Below are 16,487 nucleotides of genomic sequence, written 5' to 3'. Positions count from 1 at the left end.
TTTGGCATCAACAATAATTCACAAAAGATTTCTTAGTACTGATGATCAATCAGCTCATTTTGGGCAAACATTGTTAATGCCTTAAGGAACACAACTTAACTGACAACTGTAGTTTATGATAATAAATTCCATTATAGCCAAGTATATTTTTAACTTGTGGGGCTTTTTCTTAGTACTAAGCCATTATTCCTTCAGCGAGTGTCTTTGAAAAAGAGATTTTAATATGGCTGAGACTTAAGGCTCAAGGACTCTATAAAAGTAGTTAAGAATCATGAGAGGTATTTTAGAAAGGAAAGAAAGTCTCAATCCTACCTCTGCACATTTAAAACAGGTCTAAAGTTCAGGACTCCCTTTTCCCAATTTGATTGAAGTTTCAGTGCCCCTTCAAAGATGCTGAGAGGTATATACAAGCATCCAGTTTCTGAGAGTGAGATTAAAAGTAATGTCAGACTTATTTCTCTTTCCTTTCAACTTTTCTGCTTTCACTGAGTCACAGCCCAGTGGAAGACACAGAAAGCAGTTATAATAAAGTGCTATATGAGCTAAGATGTGGACTATATATCTGGTATAGGGCCCCCTTCAGTGGATAAATCTCAAAGGAGACAAGAATGCCATTTGAGGGTGAGGTTAAAATTTTCTTTCAATATATGGGCTTTCCAAACCCATCTCAAAGGCTGTCTCTCACATAAAATCCCAAGGCTTTTTTTTCTACCTAAAGTTCCTTACAGCATGTTGATAAGCATCAGATAGTTCTTTATTTTGAATATATTGTGGTAACTTCTTTACCAGGAACCACTTCATTTCCCTTTTCTCTTATGCTCATAACAATAATATATCCCAGAAGTGACTCCTAGAATAGATACCATAAATTAGGAAGGACATTACCTCACATTAATTCTAAATAGATAATGTTATTGTCCAATTTAATAAAATTTGGTAACCTGATTTGAGAATCATGACCATTCTAAAAATCATAAAAGGAACCTTTTTACCAAACCAGAAAATAAGTGGAATCAAATGACATTAAATACGGTAGCTTGAACAGTCCGGGGATCTCAGTTCTTTGGTATAATCAATCACCAGGTCATTTTTCCAGGAAAGACTTTAAGACGATACATTCTCAAGGCTCTTTATTTCACCCTTTTCTGGGTATCAGAAGTCAATCCTTGAGTTATGAAATAAAACTTGTTTCCTTAGCTAGAGCCACAGTTGATTGTTGCATAACAGACTAATCTGCTGCTAAAAAATTCCATTGGGCTGACGTATTAGAGCCACTGTTTTGATTCCTGCATGATCTCTAACCTATTTATTGAACTCACCTAGGATAATGGCAAAGTGACTCATCTGCCTTTACTTACATACAATCAGACCATTTTTATAACCAACAGGCAGTATTTCTTTATATAACAACCTTTATAAACAAGGTTGAATATAAGAAAGGAAGGATCTGGAGAAAAATGGGAAAGGAATCAAGATTTTTAAAATATTTATTTAACCACACTATTTTATTGTTACTAATTTTAGAATTAGAATAACATGTGAAAGGAAATCATTATGGTCAATGTTAATTCTTATCCAGAGCTACCCTGTTGATTAAAGCTGCCATTATGTGTGTGTGTGTGTTTTCAAATAAAAGATGTGTAATGTGAAAAATGGAAAATATTTCATAGTGTTGCTGGACAGATGGATGTGCTAATAATTCGGGTCAGCACACATGCCCTCATTCAGCAGCTCTGGGTGCACTGTGATGTTTAGGAACGCTGTTTTGAAAGGTGGGGCAAGAGGTCTGCCCTTGCATACATAAAAGTACAGTACCAAGCAACTAAATGATAATTACCTCTTTCCATTTCCATTTCTTATAAAAGAATAAGCTATTCGTTGTAGAAAAATTACCTACATGCATGGAATGTGCAGGGAGAAATGAGTGAGGACCATAAATATTACTAAGTACTTACACTACCCTAGTGTCATAAAATTATAGACATGTATAGTAAAAGCTTAGCATCTGAAACCAGTGCTGCCCACATAAAAGACACCTAACATGGTTTTTGTTTCTATGCATTTGTATAACTTGTTACCTGCATATTGTGTATAAAGCTTAACTTCATATATACCTGCTCAACAGAGTCTAAGTGATTTGGGAGCATGATGAGATGGACAGTAAGAGCTGGTAACACTCTATACTAGATCTCATGCCCATACATTGCTAGTATTCCTGCAGGTTTTCCTGACCAATTTTTAATGTCCTTATGGCCTCTTGTCTCCTATTCCTTTTGTTTACCTATCCTAGTTCTATATCTCAGGCAGAAAGTGACATGTTTGTTTTCTAAAAAACAAAAATATTTAAGAGGCTCTCTATAAATACATGTGTAGCATAGTTGAAAAATTGCATCAATAAATTAAAATGCACTCATGAAATTCTTGTATTTAAAAAAGAATAAATTTGGGAAAAATAAAAGAAAGTCATTTTCAAACTGTTGAGATGTTCTAAAAAAAATTTCTAAAGGTCAACATTGCCAACTCAGTGCATGCTGTCGTTATTTTCTTTTATCTCGCTCTGTGGTAGTTGAGGGTACACATTTTTCTTTCCTTCTTTTAAAGACATTTAAAAAGCAGTGTTCCAGTTTCACAGCCAGCATCTTCACACCATTCAAAAGACATACAGTCAATCATAACCCCAAACAGGAAGGAGAGGGTTAGTTTTCACTTAAGTAAAGTTTAGTGAAAAGCCAACAGATCAGTGTGATTATGGTTAGATCAATGATGCATAGTTCTGAAAGGTTTTACACAAGCAGCAGTCTTAGGATGTAGCTCTAAAGAGCAGGTAGGTCAGGAAAAACATAAACGCAATGCCCCGAGTATGTACCTCCCATTGGGTCCATAAAGAATCTGACCAGATTGTCTGAAGGGAAGCCATTCTTGCCACAGGGGCAGAGTTGAAGTGTTTCCATTTCCGCTGACTGCATTTCAGCCTTGAGTATGTCAGCCAAGGTTTTCTGCTGGTCAAAGTCACAAAAAGTCTGGTCGATATCTTTTATGAGGAATGACAAATGTAAAAAGATAAACTCTACTGTGTCAGATAAACTATATAGGTTTTTACTAGATCCCAAGCAAAGATTTAACAATGTGTAGTCAATTTCAAAGTCTTCTGCTAATTCAAGGAAACAAAAGTCTCTCCCCAAAAAGGTTCCTTCCAGGCTGGAGTCCGTTATGTTCAGGCTATGGAAACCTTGAAAACTGTCCTTTTTAGATATAAACTGTTTAAAAGGAAGTTTCTGGTGACTTGTCAGATAAATGGGAACCATGTCAAAGCATTGCTCAGAAAAGTTCAATTTTAAATAATCTACTTATGGCAGAATAATTGTGGAGCTTTTCTTACTGACTTTCCAAAAACCCACTACTTTTTGGAAAGGGAGGTTTGTTTTTAATATAGCAACAATACCAGTTTCAAGAGTATACTGTAGTGGATCTCGTCTTTAATCAGTAGAAAAATTCACTTTTCACTTTACCTTGGTGTGTTCCAAACTATCTCCGGATGGGGGTATTTATTCTAGCAGAAATTTGAATGAAAATCTACTTACCTTGTTTGAACATTAAAAAAATTACAAATTCCCCACCCATGTTAGCAATAAACAACTATTTTTGCATGTGTCTCAATTGAGGTTCTTACTTGGTCTTTTCCTTAAAGACCTATAGTACTGAGCCAAGTGTTTTGTTTTTTTTTTTCTCTCTTTTTCTTCTTTCTTTTCCTCTTCTTCCTCTCCTTCCCTTCCTTCTTTCAATACTGAATTTGGAGTTTCAATATTTCTGTTTTCAATAAGTTATTTATAATTTCATTGTATTTTGATCACCAACCTCATTTTAAAATAATTTCCATTTGGAAGCTACATAAAGACATCAAAAAGATTATGAAAGTGTCTCCAGTACATGCTGCATGAATTCAAATCACAGCTATGTCACTAAGTTACTATGCGACCTTGCATAGTCACTTCTCTACCCAGTTTGGTTACATCTAAAATATCACAAAAATAACTTGTTTGCTAGTATGAGCTGCAGAATAAGTAATAGTTACATTTAGTTGGTACCCAAAGAAACAAATTCTCGTTAAATTTTTTTATTAAACACAACCTTAGAATATCAGTATTTGTAGGCTGCTTATCTTTCTTTTGTTTGGCCTGCACAAAACTAGTTGGTACTGTATTATGTGAGTTAAATAAATTGTACATTGGTACCCCCAAGTGCCAAAGTAAACTTCAAGGTTCTTGTGCATATATAGCCTGCCTGTGCTCAAGATAACAGTAAAACAAAAAATGACTGCTATACAGGTGTCCTTAGTAATAAAGAAAAAGAAATATGTGATACAAAACCACAGTAGTCTTTTAAAAGAATGTTTCCCATATTTTTCCAAGCTTCAGCAGCTTTCACAGAAAGATTTCAGGGGCTACACACCCTGTAGAATGCATCAAATCAAAAGGATTGACCATTAAGTTTAGCAGCATGATTCATTTTATCAACTTCCCTCAGCCTTCTAATATTCCTTTTCAAAAACTGTGCAAACTGTGTGAGGCTGTGTGGATGTTACTGTATTAAATTACACCATTATATCCTTAGAGGGAAGGTTTTCTGTTATTCAAGCAAGGAATCATCTTTGCTCAACCGTGATGGATTCACAACTAGCTGATCTAGAATTCTAAGATTAAACATAAGCCAGTCAAAACCTTTAGTAATGAAAAAAATTACGAAGAGTTTTACTGATGTGATATCCTGAGCCCAAAATAATATGAAATTTTGGAGAGAAAAGACCTTGTAGCTATTTATGTAGTTTCTTGCAATAAAATAATTGCAGTAATATAATAAGCACATAGACGCCACTGAAATTTAAAATAAAGACGATTTTCTAATTTGTGGCTAAAATTTTAAAATTTAGCTCTTGTTCCATGAATTAAATTAATTTTTAATTATCCTCCTGGATAAAGTAGGTCCAGCTGTCAAACTATTGTCAATAGTTTAGGCACATGCAGTGGATCAGAAGATAATCAGCTTAGGACTTCTTATAAAATATTTTAATTTTTATTGTTGTCTTTATGCTCAAATGTACTGCTACACTCTCTTCCAAAGCTTTTCCCTTTTATAAAATTGAGAAATTCATTCAGCTGCAATGTTTTTCTTTCCCAAGTAACATAACTAATATATCCTAAGATTGTTTTTTACTGTGATTTCTTCCAATAATGTCGAGTAAAAATTCAACATTGGCAAAAAGAGTGGTTAAGTCAAAGAATTCTAGAAAAATCAGATATTTTACTACTGCAGACAAATCAATTGCCAAAATAATGATTCATAAACATGAAATAATATAAAACAAATTGCTTTTTCAAATAGATATTGAAGTCAGGAAACAATTCATGGTTAGAACTGAAATATTAGTCACAACACTGTGACCTCTCACCTTAAGTGATAAAATATACAGGTCAGAATTGATAATATATACTCATGGCTGATCATGGGTGCCAGTTATTGATCAAAGGAGGAAAAAAAAAGTACTTTCTAGGAAAAACATTGCTCTGAATTACAAACATCCATTCTCTTGAGACTCAGCAACTCTCTGGGTTTCTCCCTCTGGAACTAGAAGCAAGAAGTGAGTTCAGCCAGTATTTAATATCAACTGAATGTGTTTAATCAATAGTCTTCTGCTTTGTTCCTCAATGTGGAAAGCAGTGTCTATTCATTCAGCAAAGGTTAATGCCAAGGGTCAAGTGATTTCACACTCTCAGTAGGATCCACAACATTTCAGTAGTTCAGATGCCTTAGACAATGATGACTCAGTTGGACTGATTTATTGCCACTCTAAGGCCCTGCTTAAACTAAAGTGCTCTCTTATGATAATACCTCAGAAAATAGCACCGATAAAAGAGGAGGCAATAATTACCTACATTTTGAGGTAATGTCTTCATTTCTAACATCCTATAAAGATGTAAGGTCCATTTAAAATGATCTGCTTCTTGTATTAGCAAGCCATTTAAACGAGATCTTATCAGCATCTTCTCCTTTATGAAATACACTATGGAAGAAATTTAGTAGCCCTATGAAACAGATGTAAATTATAAATAATACATGATTTAACATATGTTTTAGATAATACTTTTTAAATATCTCCTTATTGCAATATTTTTAATATCAGACAAGAAAAAGAAAATAATATTTGCAGATGGGCGGGAAAATATGACTTACTATCATCATCTCTAACAAACAAGGAAGACACAGTTTACAATTTCATTTCTCTCTCTTTGACCAAATCTAGCACAAGACAGGCAGGCTAAAAAGACATGCCTATATATTCTTTCTAAATGTGGTTCACTTAAAGCAGCATTAGTTGAGGTCATTGTTTTAAACCAGAACATATTTGACTATGTCAGGGGTCCAATCTTTAACATATTCGCATCCATGATTATTATTCAGGAATGTATCATTCCAGATGTGTTTTATATAATGAAAGAAGTTCAAATGTCACCAGGAAAACAGTGTGAGAAGAATTAATTGGAAAGCTTATCATAGGAAAGTCATTTAGAATCCAGCTTTCACTAATATATCTGTGGATGATGAATACACCAATCAATTAGTAAAATAAAATAAATTCTGTAAATTTATCTAAAGACATCCTGTCATTACAACTAGAAGGATATTTAAAACAGTTTGTTATATTCCATTCTAGATAATATGTAAAACACTCTAATATGAATTTTCTGCCTTTCACTCCCTTTTTTCACAGTAGGTACAGTATTCAGGAATCTTAATTCAAACTATTTAAAACTGACTAGAATTTTTACTTCACACAATTTTAAACAAACTATTTTAAGCAATCATCAAGGTATATGTAAAATGTTATAGGGGAGTTAACAAGAAACTTTTTTATGTTTATAAAACTCAAAAACTTATTTTTAATTTTCAATGATAAGAGTTTTCCTTAATAAATAGAATGGGTAACAATCAGTAATTTTGATGTGAACATCAATTTCATTGCTCGGTGATCACCTATATGATGTCCAAAGGCTTAAATTTACCTTTTAACTATACTTATCTGTAAAAGATAATGACTTTTCTGCAATTATTTCCCAGTGAGAATGATTTTATAGGCTACATATTTTATGACCTATAATTTAAAAGAAGGAAAGATAATAACAAAGCTTTTGAAAAAAGGAGCAATTAAACAAACCAAATACATTGGCTTATTCTTAACAAAAATGGTATTTGTGACCTCACTAAAGACAAAATTCTATGAGTTGAGACGACTGAAAGTTTCATGAATCTTCCGAAAGTGTTTTTCACAATAACTTTCTCATACAGTCTTTCAGTCTACAAATATTTACTGGGAAGTGCAGTTTAATTAATTCAGATGTGGATAAAACAAGTAGCCTAAAATGAAAGTATGTGCATGTCTAATTTTGCACTTCAAAAACTATTAAATAAATTACAACTAATGTGATTTTGAATAACCCATAAAATATTTGCATACCTTGAGTTTTGCAACTGTGTTTAACATGCATATAATGGCCAGAACAAATGTGTTACATTGTTATTTTGTCTGTAATTATAAGGCATAAAATACAGGCAAATATTCAAACGTCACTATGACTGAGAAATAATATATTTGAGTTTATTTCTTCCTTCAACACTAATTACTTCTGCAAATCATGCCAAAGTATAAATAGACAATGTGCGGGGTCATTTTTTCGACTCTTCTCCTATGTGTTCATATGTATAGAGAAATAAAAAGAAGATATATATAAATTTCTGTTAATGTAGCTCTTATCTTAGAAATTTAAACACTATTCAGAACTTAAAAAAAAAATTAATGTCTTCTTTCAGCCTTGCATGCTCATCAGCTGTAATTCAAAATCCTTTAATGCTGATTTCAGTGCCTTATATGGGAATTATCTTGAGTACTGTACTTCTTTCAATAGAAATATCATGTAGGTCAGGACGGCAAGCTTAATGGACTGATTTTTTTTGATAATTGTTGTGGAACATGTCTAACTCCCTTCAATATATCTATTTCAAAATATCTAAATAGAAAAAAAGGGAAAAGAACCATCTTTTTCTTCATATTTTTCATGAAATCTTTATTCGAGGACCCAAACCATCATTGTAATGACATTGCCAGATATTCTGATGAAATGAATTTTCTGTGACAAGGGTGACTAAAGAGTCACAAGATGATAAAAAAAAGTTTAAGACTTTTTATTCAATACAAAGACAACACAGGTTCACTTTAAAAATTTTTTTTAAATCAGATAAGCAAAAAAGAAAACTAAGACATTTCACCTTACTATTTATCCATGCATCCAGTCTTTTATATCTGTGTGTAGTCAGAGACAGACATATATATCCTACATATATGTATATGTAGATATATACTAGTATCTAATGTGTTCACAGTGATGTAAGAGTGGTACATATTATTTTATAACTTAGTTTTTACCTAACAATATGCCAGGAATATCTTTGCATATTCTTATTTATTATTCTGTATTACATTAATGATTATATCAAATTTCATTTTATTTATCCACCATGGTAATTTAGCCATTTTTCCTCCTAAGCCTAACAACCATTTTTTCTTTTATTACTTTTATAAGTTAGCCTTTGGTAAACATATTTCAACACAATTTATATAGTATATCAAAGAACTCAAAAGTGAAATTTGATAGAATTCACTGTGAAGTAAATTTTATTTATATCCCAACATAATGTTGGTTCATGAGATTTGCTTTGTTTTAAATCAATAATTATCCAAATTATCTAGATATATCTTGAAAGACTACTGAATTGACCTAACTAAAAGAAAAATAAGATTTATCATGTTTATCTTTAACCATGTTTTTAATTAATTACAAATTAGATATTCCATTTACATAGTTGAGTAAATAAAAATGTTTTGGGGGTTTAGGAAGAAGCCTAGGCTTTTTAAAAAATAATTTCAACTTATATTTTAGATTCGGGGGTACATGTACAGCTTTCTTACATGGGTCAAATTAATGCAGGAACAGAAAACCAAATACCATATGTCCTCACATACAAGCTGGAGCTAACCATTGGGTACACATGGATAAAGATGACATAGGCTTTTTACAGGTAGGATTTTTTGGTTCATTAAAAATAAAATATTGTCACAGCATAGTTTGTCAGGGGCTCTCAGGCCTTTATCCCATAGGCTACTTTTTTATATATAACCTAAGAATCACAACACAGTGGAATATCCCACCAAAACTGCTTTTAATGCAGCTAAAATGTTTTGACATATACATTTTAAGTGATCTTCTTTATCTTATTTTACAGGTATTGCATTCAAAGTAAAACATACATCATTTTGATGACTATATATTAGTGTGGAAAGAAACCCCAAGACACTAAAATAAAAAATACTAAAATTAATCAGAAAACTTGGAGGATATATAGACACCAGAAAACATCTGTTTAAAAAGATTTTCTGCTTTACTTAAATTTGGGAATGTGGAAAATGATTTATATAACACAATATAACTATAAAATTGTCAGAAAAAAATTCACAAGAAAGATGCAAAGACCTATTTGGAGAACACTATGATAGTATATATTATCTATTTATGTATTGATTTATTAATTGACAAGTAATTGTATATATAAATGGGGTATAAGTTTTAATATATGCATACATGTGAAATAATTAAATCATGCTAATTAATATATCTATCACCTCACCTGTACATTAGGTTTTTGTGGTAAAAACATTTAAAATCTACTCTTTTAGCCATTTTGAAATATGCAATACAGTATTATCAAATATGATCACCACTGTGATCACTAAACTTACTCTTCCTAACTAAAATCTTGTACCCTTGACCAACATCTCCCATTTTCCCATTGAAAACATATAATTGATAATGATTGTATAAATTAGGATAAGCAAGTGTGATGGTTAATATTGAGTGTCAACTTGATTGGATTGAAGGATGCAAAGTATTGTTCCTGAGTGTGTCTGTAAGAATGTTGCCAAAGGAGATTAACGTTTGAGTCAGTGGACTGGGAAAGGCTGACCCACCCTTAGTCTGTGTGGGTACCATCTAATCAGCTGCCAGTGCAGCTAGAATAAAGCAGCCAGGAGAAGACCGAAAAGCAGACTGGCTGAATCTTCCAGCTTTCATCTTTCTCCCATGCTGATGCTTCCTTGGACTCTAAGTTCTTCAGCTTTTGGACTCTTGGACTTACACCAGTGGTTTCCCAGGGGATCTCAGGCCTTCAGCCACAGACTGAAGGCTGCACTGTCGGCTTCCCTACTTTTGAGGTGTTGGAACTCGGACTAGATTCCTTACTCCTCAGCTTGTAGACAGCCTATTGTGGGACTTCATCTTGTGATTGTGTGAGTTGATACTCCTTAATAAACTCCCCTTTATATATACATCTATCCTAGAAATTTCATCTCTCTAGAGAAGGTTGACTAACAAAGCAAGATTATATGTGGGTGTATAGAAATAAACAATACCCACATATTAGTGGCTTAATAGAACAAAAGTTTATTTCTAGCTTACATTACCTGGTCAACAGTGGATAAGACAAGAATTTCTATCTCTCTACAAGAGACCCAAGAATCAGGCTGATGAAAATTATCTGAACACAGGTTTCCAGCATCAGCAGGGCAGAGAGAACAGAATGACAAATCACATACTTCTTTTTACAATGCCATTGCCAAAGCTGTACTCTACATGTCTAATTTTAAGGGGGCATGAAATAACTGGAAATATTGAGTGACTTGCACTAATTCTATCACAAAAAAAAGCAAGCTTAATATATGACAAAATACATTTTATCATAATTATCATATCATTATTGGATAAACAATGCCAATAAAAAAGCAATGCATAACAAAAATAGGAAAATCATAAAAACCTCTCAGTATATTTGTATTACTGAGTTATTGGCATATAATAGGCCCTTCTTAAACGGTGAAAAATTAATGAATGAGTGAAAGAATGAGTTTGTTAGCAGGTAAATAATTACAAATCTTTCTTACTGAGAAAAAGACAACGGCATCATGAAAGTAATTCTACAATTGCATGAAAAATTGGCAGGGCAGGAAAATTAATGGAAGATACAAAATTATATATTTACTCACACAATAAATTACTTGTTGGCATTATATGGATTAAGCATGGGGGAAAAAGTACTTGCCTAATTCTGTCCTTTTAAGATTATCATGCATTCAATTAAACAAGTTTTCCCTTAGTGCCACCTAAACGTGTTATACTATTCTTGATTCTTCAGGGAATTTTTTTTTTTTAAGTATAATGCAGATTTAGATATGGCCGGCTCTAAGGACCTTTCAGTCAGGATAGTAGAAAAGCTTGAAAACATCCGATTGTAATATGGAGCAGAAAGAGATAAGTGCAATTATACAGATCTGAATGGTCCGCAAAACATAAATATTTTGTGCCACAGGCATTCTATTTCAGCAGTTGTTCACAATAAAACTTTCATGTTGTGTTAGTTAAAATGAACTGCTGTAACAAAACATCTTAGACTGGGTTATTTATGAAACAACAGAAATTTATTGCTTATAATTCTGGAGGCTAGGAAGTCCAAGATCAAGATGCCAGAAGATTCGGTGAGGGGTAAAGACTTATTCTGTACTTCAAAGATGACACTTTCTTACTGTGTTCTTATGTGGCAGAAAGGGGTAAAGGCAACTTCCTTCAACCTCTTTTCAAAGTTTCCAAATCTCCCACCTCTTAATACTATCATATTAAGATTCCAATATGCAAATCTGGAGAGAACACCAGCATTCAGACCATAGCACATATTTTAGTGAAAACACTGCAGGCCAAGTGTGGTGGCTCATGCCTGTAATCCTAGTAATTTGGCCAAGGTGAGATAATTGCTTGAGCCCAGGAGTTCAAGACCAGCCTGGGCAACATAGGGAGACTCTGTCTCCACAGAAAATTTGAAAATTAGCCAGGTAAGATGGCACATGCACATGGTGCCAGCTACTTGCGGGACTGAGGTGGAAGGATTGCTTGAGCCTGGGAGGTCGAGGCTGCAGTGACCTGTAATCATGCCACTGCACTCCGATCTGGGCAACAGAGTGAGATCCTGTCTCAAAAGAAAGAAAGGAAAAGAAAATAGCACAGCTGGAATATTTTTTCTGATTATAGAAGGAAAAGTAATCCCAAGTGGTACTCTTTAACTAAAACACAGCCTTACCATTCCCTATGTAAACCTGAGGAAAATTTTAATTGTTTATAAGAAAAAAATCAGAGATGTTGGCATAGCTTTATGATTATGATAGTTGGTCTTTCTAACAGCCTTCAAAGTATATATATAAAATATATATATATATAAAAGATATATATATAAAATATATATGTGTGTGTGTGTGTTTGTGTGTGTACACACATAATTAACTTCTTGGACATTTGACAATTTATATAACAACCAATTTCACTAATTTAAATGTGACTGACAGGAAAATACAATAATTCCTCCATGTGGCAAATGGACCTTATCAGTTGTTCAGTTATCCTATTCTCGAAGCAATTTCACATTCAGGTTTCTAGTTTTCCTATCTGCATTAACAAAAAAGAAAACCATTTAATGTTCTCATTTGCGCATGTAAACTGTAATGACTTATCCTAAAGAACACATTTGTTAATCACCTCGTAACTATAAACAACCAGTTCACAAAACAGTGTGAATCCTCCTTAAGCATTTTAAGAAAAAAACACTAGGGTAAGGGCTGCTTCCAACACCCAGCTCTTTGAATGTTCCTTAAACCACTTTAGGACTATGTGCCCTTCCAAATATCCTGGCAGGGCAGCTGAAATCTCATTCTGTATATTTCACAGGGCTCCTTTCAACTCTAACATTCCATGGTACTATACCGAATACCGCAAGGATAAAGCTATTCTCTGCCTTAGGCAATTGCAAGCAAGGATTATATAAAAAAGAAAGATAGAATGCTGAAAATACAATATAATATTTAATATTAGGAGAAGGAGACTAGCCGAACTTTAAGTTATATAGACATCTATATGAAGACTTATTTCTGAGGTCATGCTAAAAACTATCAGCTTAAATTCATATACAGGTTTGAATCGGTTTCAAAATTCAGTAATGAAGCTCTTATTGATTCTGTGGAACATGACCTAAAATCTCAGCAAATACTGAACAAACTATGAGGAGCTCTTAAACTCTGAACGTATGTACCTAGACATCTCAATTTAACAACCAGACATACATTAAACAGCATTAATAGCCAGGCACTTAATGGATCAATTCCCACTGTTTGTGTAATGTGGAAATAAAAAAGTCTTATTAAATGACAAGCTTTCCCTGGTTTGTGCTAATTAATTATACACTGCATCTGACTGCTAATTTAGTGGGCAAATGCAGCCCCAAACCATGGTTTCAGCTTGAACTTTGCCTCACCATCACCCAGTTCAGCACAGAGTGCCGCTGCAGCCCGCCTCTGAACGACACCAGTATTAAATTAGAGCACAAGGCCATCAATTTAATAAGCGCTGTAGCAGGTAATTTGAATAAGGACATATTAGTATTCTACCAGTGCACAACTAAAAGCAGCTGACCTTTCAGACCAAAGAAGATCCTTGAACACATCCAGCTGAATCTGAGAACACAGTAATAATCTGACAGTGTTAAGAGTGCCAAGAGAGACGTTTACAATCCTGGAGCCATTGCTATACATCAGGCTCTCTATAGTATTATACGAACAGTTTATATACCTCTGCCTCTCATTTCACTCTTGCTCCCTGCCATGAAAGAAAATAGGAATAAAGTTTTTTGAAAATTATGTTTTCAATGACAGGTTTTGAAACTCTTTTTGTTATTCTGATTTATGGTACAAAGAACACAAAACTAATCAATGCACATGTAAATTAGATGATAAAATCCACATAAGAAATCACCGACTTCCTAGAATGATCAGGCAAATTTAACATTAAAAAAAACCTTGCATGTATCAGAGCAAAAACCCCTGTGAAACGATTAAGAAACACAACACATTACTGTGGATAGGAGTCTGGATGCAGGACTGAGAACAAAACTGGGTTTGAATTCAGGCTCTGCCATGTGCTCACCGTGGAATCTGCAGGAACCAAATTCACTGAGTTCAGTTCAACAGACATTTATCAGTTCTATCATGTATTATCAGTGTGGTAAGCCCTAAGGTGATAAAGATGAAAAAGATTTGATCCCCGTTTTCAAGGGGATCAAAATCTCACAATGGTGACAGAAACACACACTATTAATCACAATACAGGGTGAAAAGTGCTTTCAAGCACAGAGAATAGTGATCAGTTCTGCCTGGTGGTTTCCAGGAAAGGTTCTCAGACATGGCAATAGCTGTACTGGGTGTTGTGAACAGTTCACCAGCAGAGAAAATGGAATGCTATCTGATCGGAAGCATTAATCAAATGGAAAACCTATTGCATTGAAAGAGGAAGATACACTGAGTAAGTTAATAAATACATCAGATGTATTTCGTTGAAGGGTCTGCAAAGTTATAATTATGTGATTCTGCATGCCTGAAAATGTTTTCTATTTTAATAAAATTAGAATTTATTAGTGGATATAAGAGAAAGATGTCTTGATCAGTAAAATTAGGAGCCTAAATTAGAAAGAACAGGCTAGAGTGTGTTTTCCCAGTCTTAGAAGAATGAGGTGGGCTAAAAGCCCACCTCAGTTTTACCAAATGGAAGGAAATGTGCAACTAAGTCTAGACTGTGCAATCACCATGCTTGCACACTCCCCAGGCTCTCCCTTGAACCCACTTATGTTTTTAATTTGTAAATTTTGACACATTACTTAACATTACTTATAAAATATTTGTTCCACATTCTGTAGCCAGCACTAATATTTACACAGTATGCACTGGTGCTGCCTTACTGGTTGTTTACAGCTACAACCTTTCCAATTAGTTGTTGCCCATGCCTTACAGGTTATTGAATATTTTGAGTTTCCCCTACACTAGCCATAGTCCCAACAGAAAACAGAGGACATACTCAGATGAAGGAGTTGGGGAGAGGAACTATTTAGAAAACGCAGGTAGGAGTAAAAGAAACAGGCAACATATAGTGTAGTGCTTGGGGCTAGTAATTGTGTGTCTGCAACCATGCTTCACAATGAAGAGGCAAAAAGAGAAGCCATAGGAGAGGAACAGAGCTAATGCTTTGGCAATCTGCCAGGACAAAGCCTGGTGAATAAATACCCTGAACTCACTGTATTGTTACCTGTTCATCCTTTGCCTGTGTCTCTCATTGGCCATGCCCCATCAGAAGCTAAAGAAGAGGAATCCATTGATGTGGAACTAGAGGTTATTTGTGCCTACAGTGCACAGAGCATGGAGACGAGAAATGGAGAGCAGCTCTGAAAGAACAAAGGAGAAATATCCAGCACATTACTTCTGCTTATACTGACTGAGTTATGCCAGCATGTTGCAGTTCACAATGGGGAACTTCTTCCCAAGTCCAAATCAGTTTCTTAGGTTTCTAGGGTCCCATACAGTTAATGTTCTAGAAATCCCATTTCTAATCTGACTTCTCCTGGAAATAGTCCATTCTCAACAGCTTTCTGAAAATCTGAGGTACCTATTAAAACCTTCTATCCCTCTAGGCTACCCTCTCTGTAAATGACAGCTAAAACTAAAAGTGTTCTTTTAAATCAATATCTGTTGATAAATTTATCTGTGCTCTTTTCAGTTAACTTTTGAAAAATGCCTTCTTTGTGATGCAAAGCTGAACCAAAAGAAATATCAGTAATGAGAGCCTTTTTCAAACCGACAAAATCATGTAGCAGCTTTCTACTGTAACAAATAAAAGTAAAATGAGCAGCAATGGGAAGTTTGGACTAGGGAAGTGGACTGGCGAGATGATTTGGAGGAAATAACAGATTCACAGGACATCATGACAGTTGAGTTTAGAGGATGTGATAGGGTGATGAGTAACTGGTTTGAGTGACTGACTTGTTGCATGAAAACTCAGTTAACCAAAACCAAGATGAAGGGGAGATGTGTAGCCTTCGTACATTTTATGAAGCTTTCAAGAGAAATTCTGGCTCTTACCAAGATTATTCTTTACTTATCCACTAAAAGGCAACAATCAGAAAACAATTAAGTTTTCACTGATTTTTTTAGTAGTGCATTTTAGCAGAATTGCAAGAGCTAAGCAAAGGACACTTGGGTATCTCTCAAGGAAACAGTATCTTTTGAGTAATGTAAGAACTAAAGACTCTTCAAGATTATTTTCCATATGAGGTATCAGAGTACAAATAATCAGGAATCTTAACTTCTATTATCATCCTTAGTTATAAGTTACAAGGCGAGGAAGAAAAGTAAACTCAACTGAGTATTAATTTTCAGTAAGATGCAGAGAAATCAAGGACAAAAAAACATCGATGCAGTAGCATAGATAACAAATATATTCAATGTTATACTTATTTATTTT

The 16,487-nt window shown here is 34.1% G+C and overlaps 1 long non-coding RNA gene across 1 annotated transcript in view; it reads right to left on the bottom strand.

Annotated features, from left to right (window-relative positions):
* Nucleotides 1–16,487, bottom strand: part of LOC129059466 (uncharacterized) — a 135,084-nt gene that overhangs the window by 5,868 nt on the left and 112,729 nt on the right. Inside the window, exons 3-5 of the long non-coding RNA XR_008525382.1 lie at nt 5,927–6,058; nt 2,867–2,996; nt 313–421 (exon numbers count right to left, since the gene is read on the bottom strand). This is a non-coding gene — a long non-coding RNA (uncharacterized LOC129059466). The remainder of the gene's footprint in view (nt 1–312; nt 422–2,866; nt 2,997–5,926; nt 6,059–16,487) is intronic.

This window comes from Pongo abelii, chromosome 4 (assembly GCF_028885655.2).
Source record: "Pongo abelii isolate AG06213 chromosome 4, NHGRI_mPonAbe1-v2.0_pri, whole genome shotgun sequence".
NCBI lineage: Eukaryota > Metazoa > Chordata > Mammalia > Primates > Hominidae > Pongo > Pongo abelii.
Note: the sequence above shows the minus strand (reverse complement) of the source record. Positions and strands in the feature narration are given on the sequence as shown.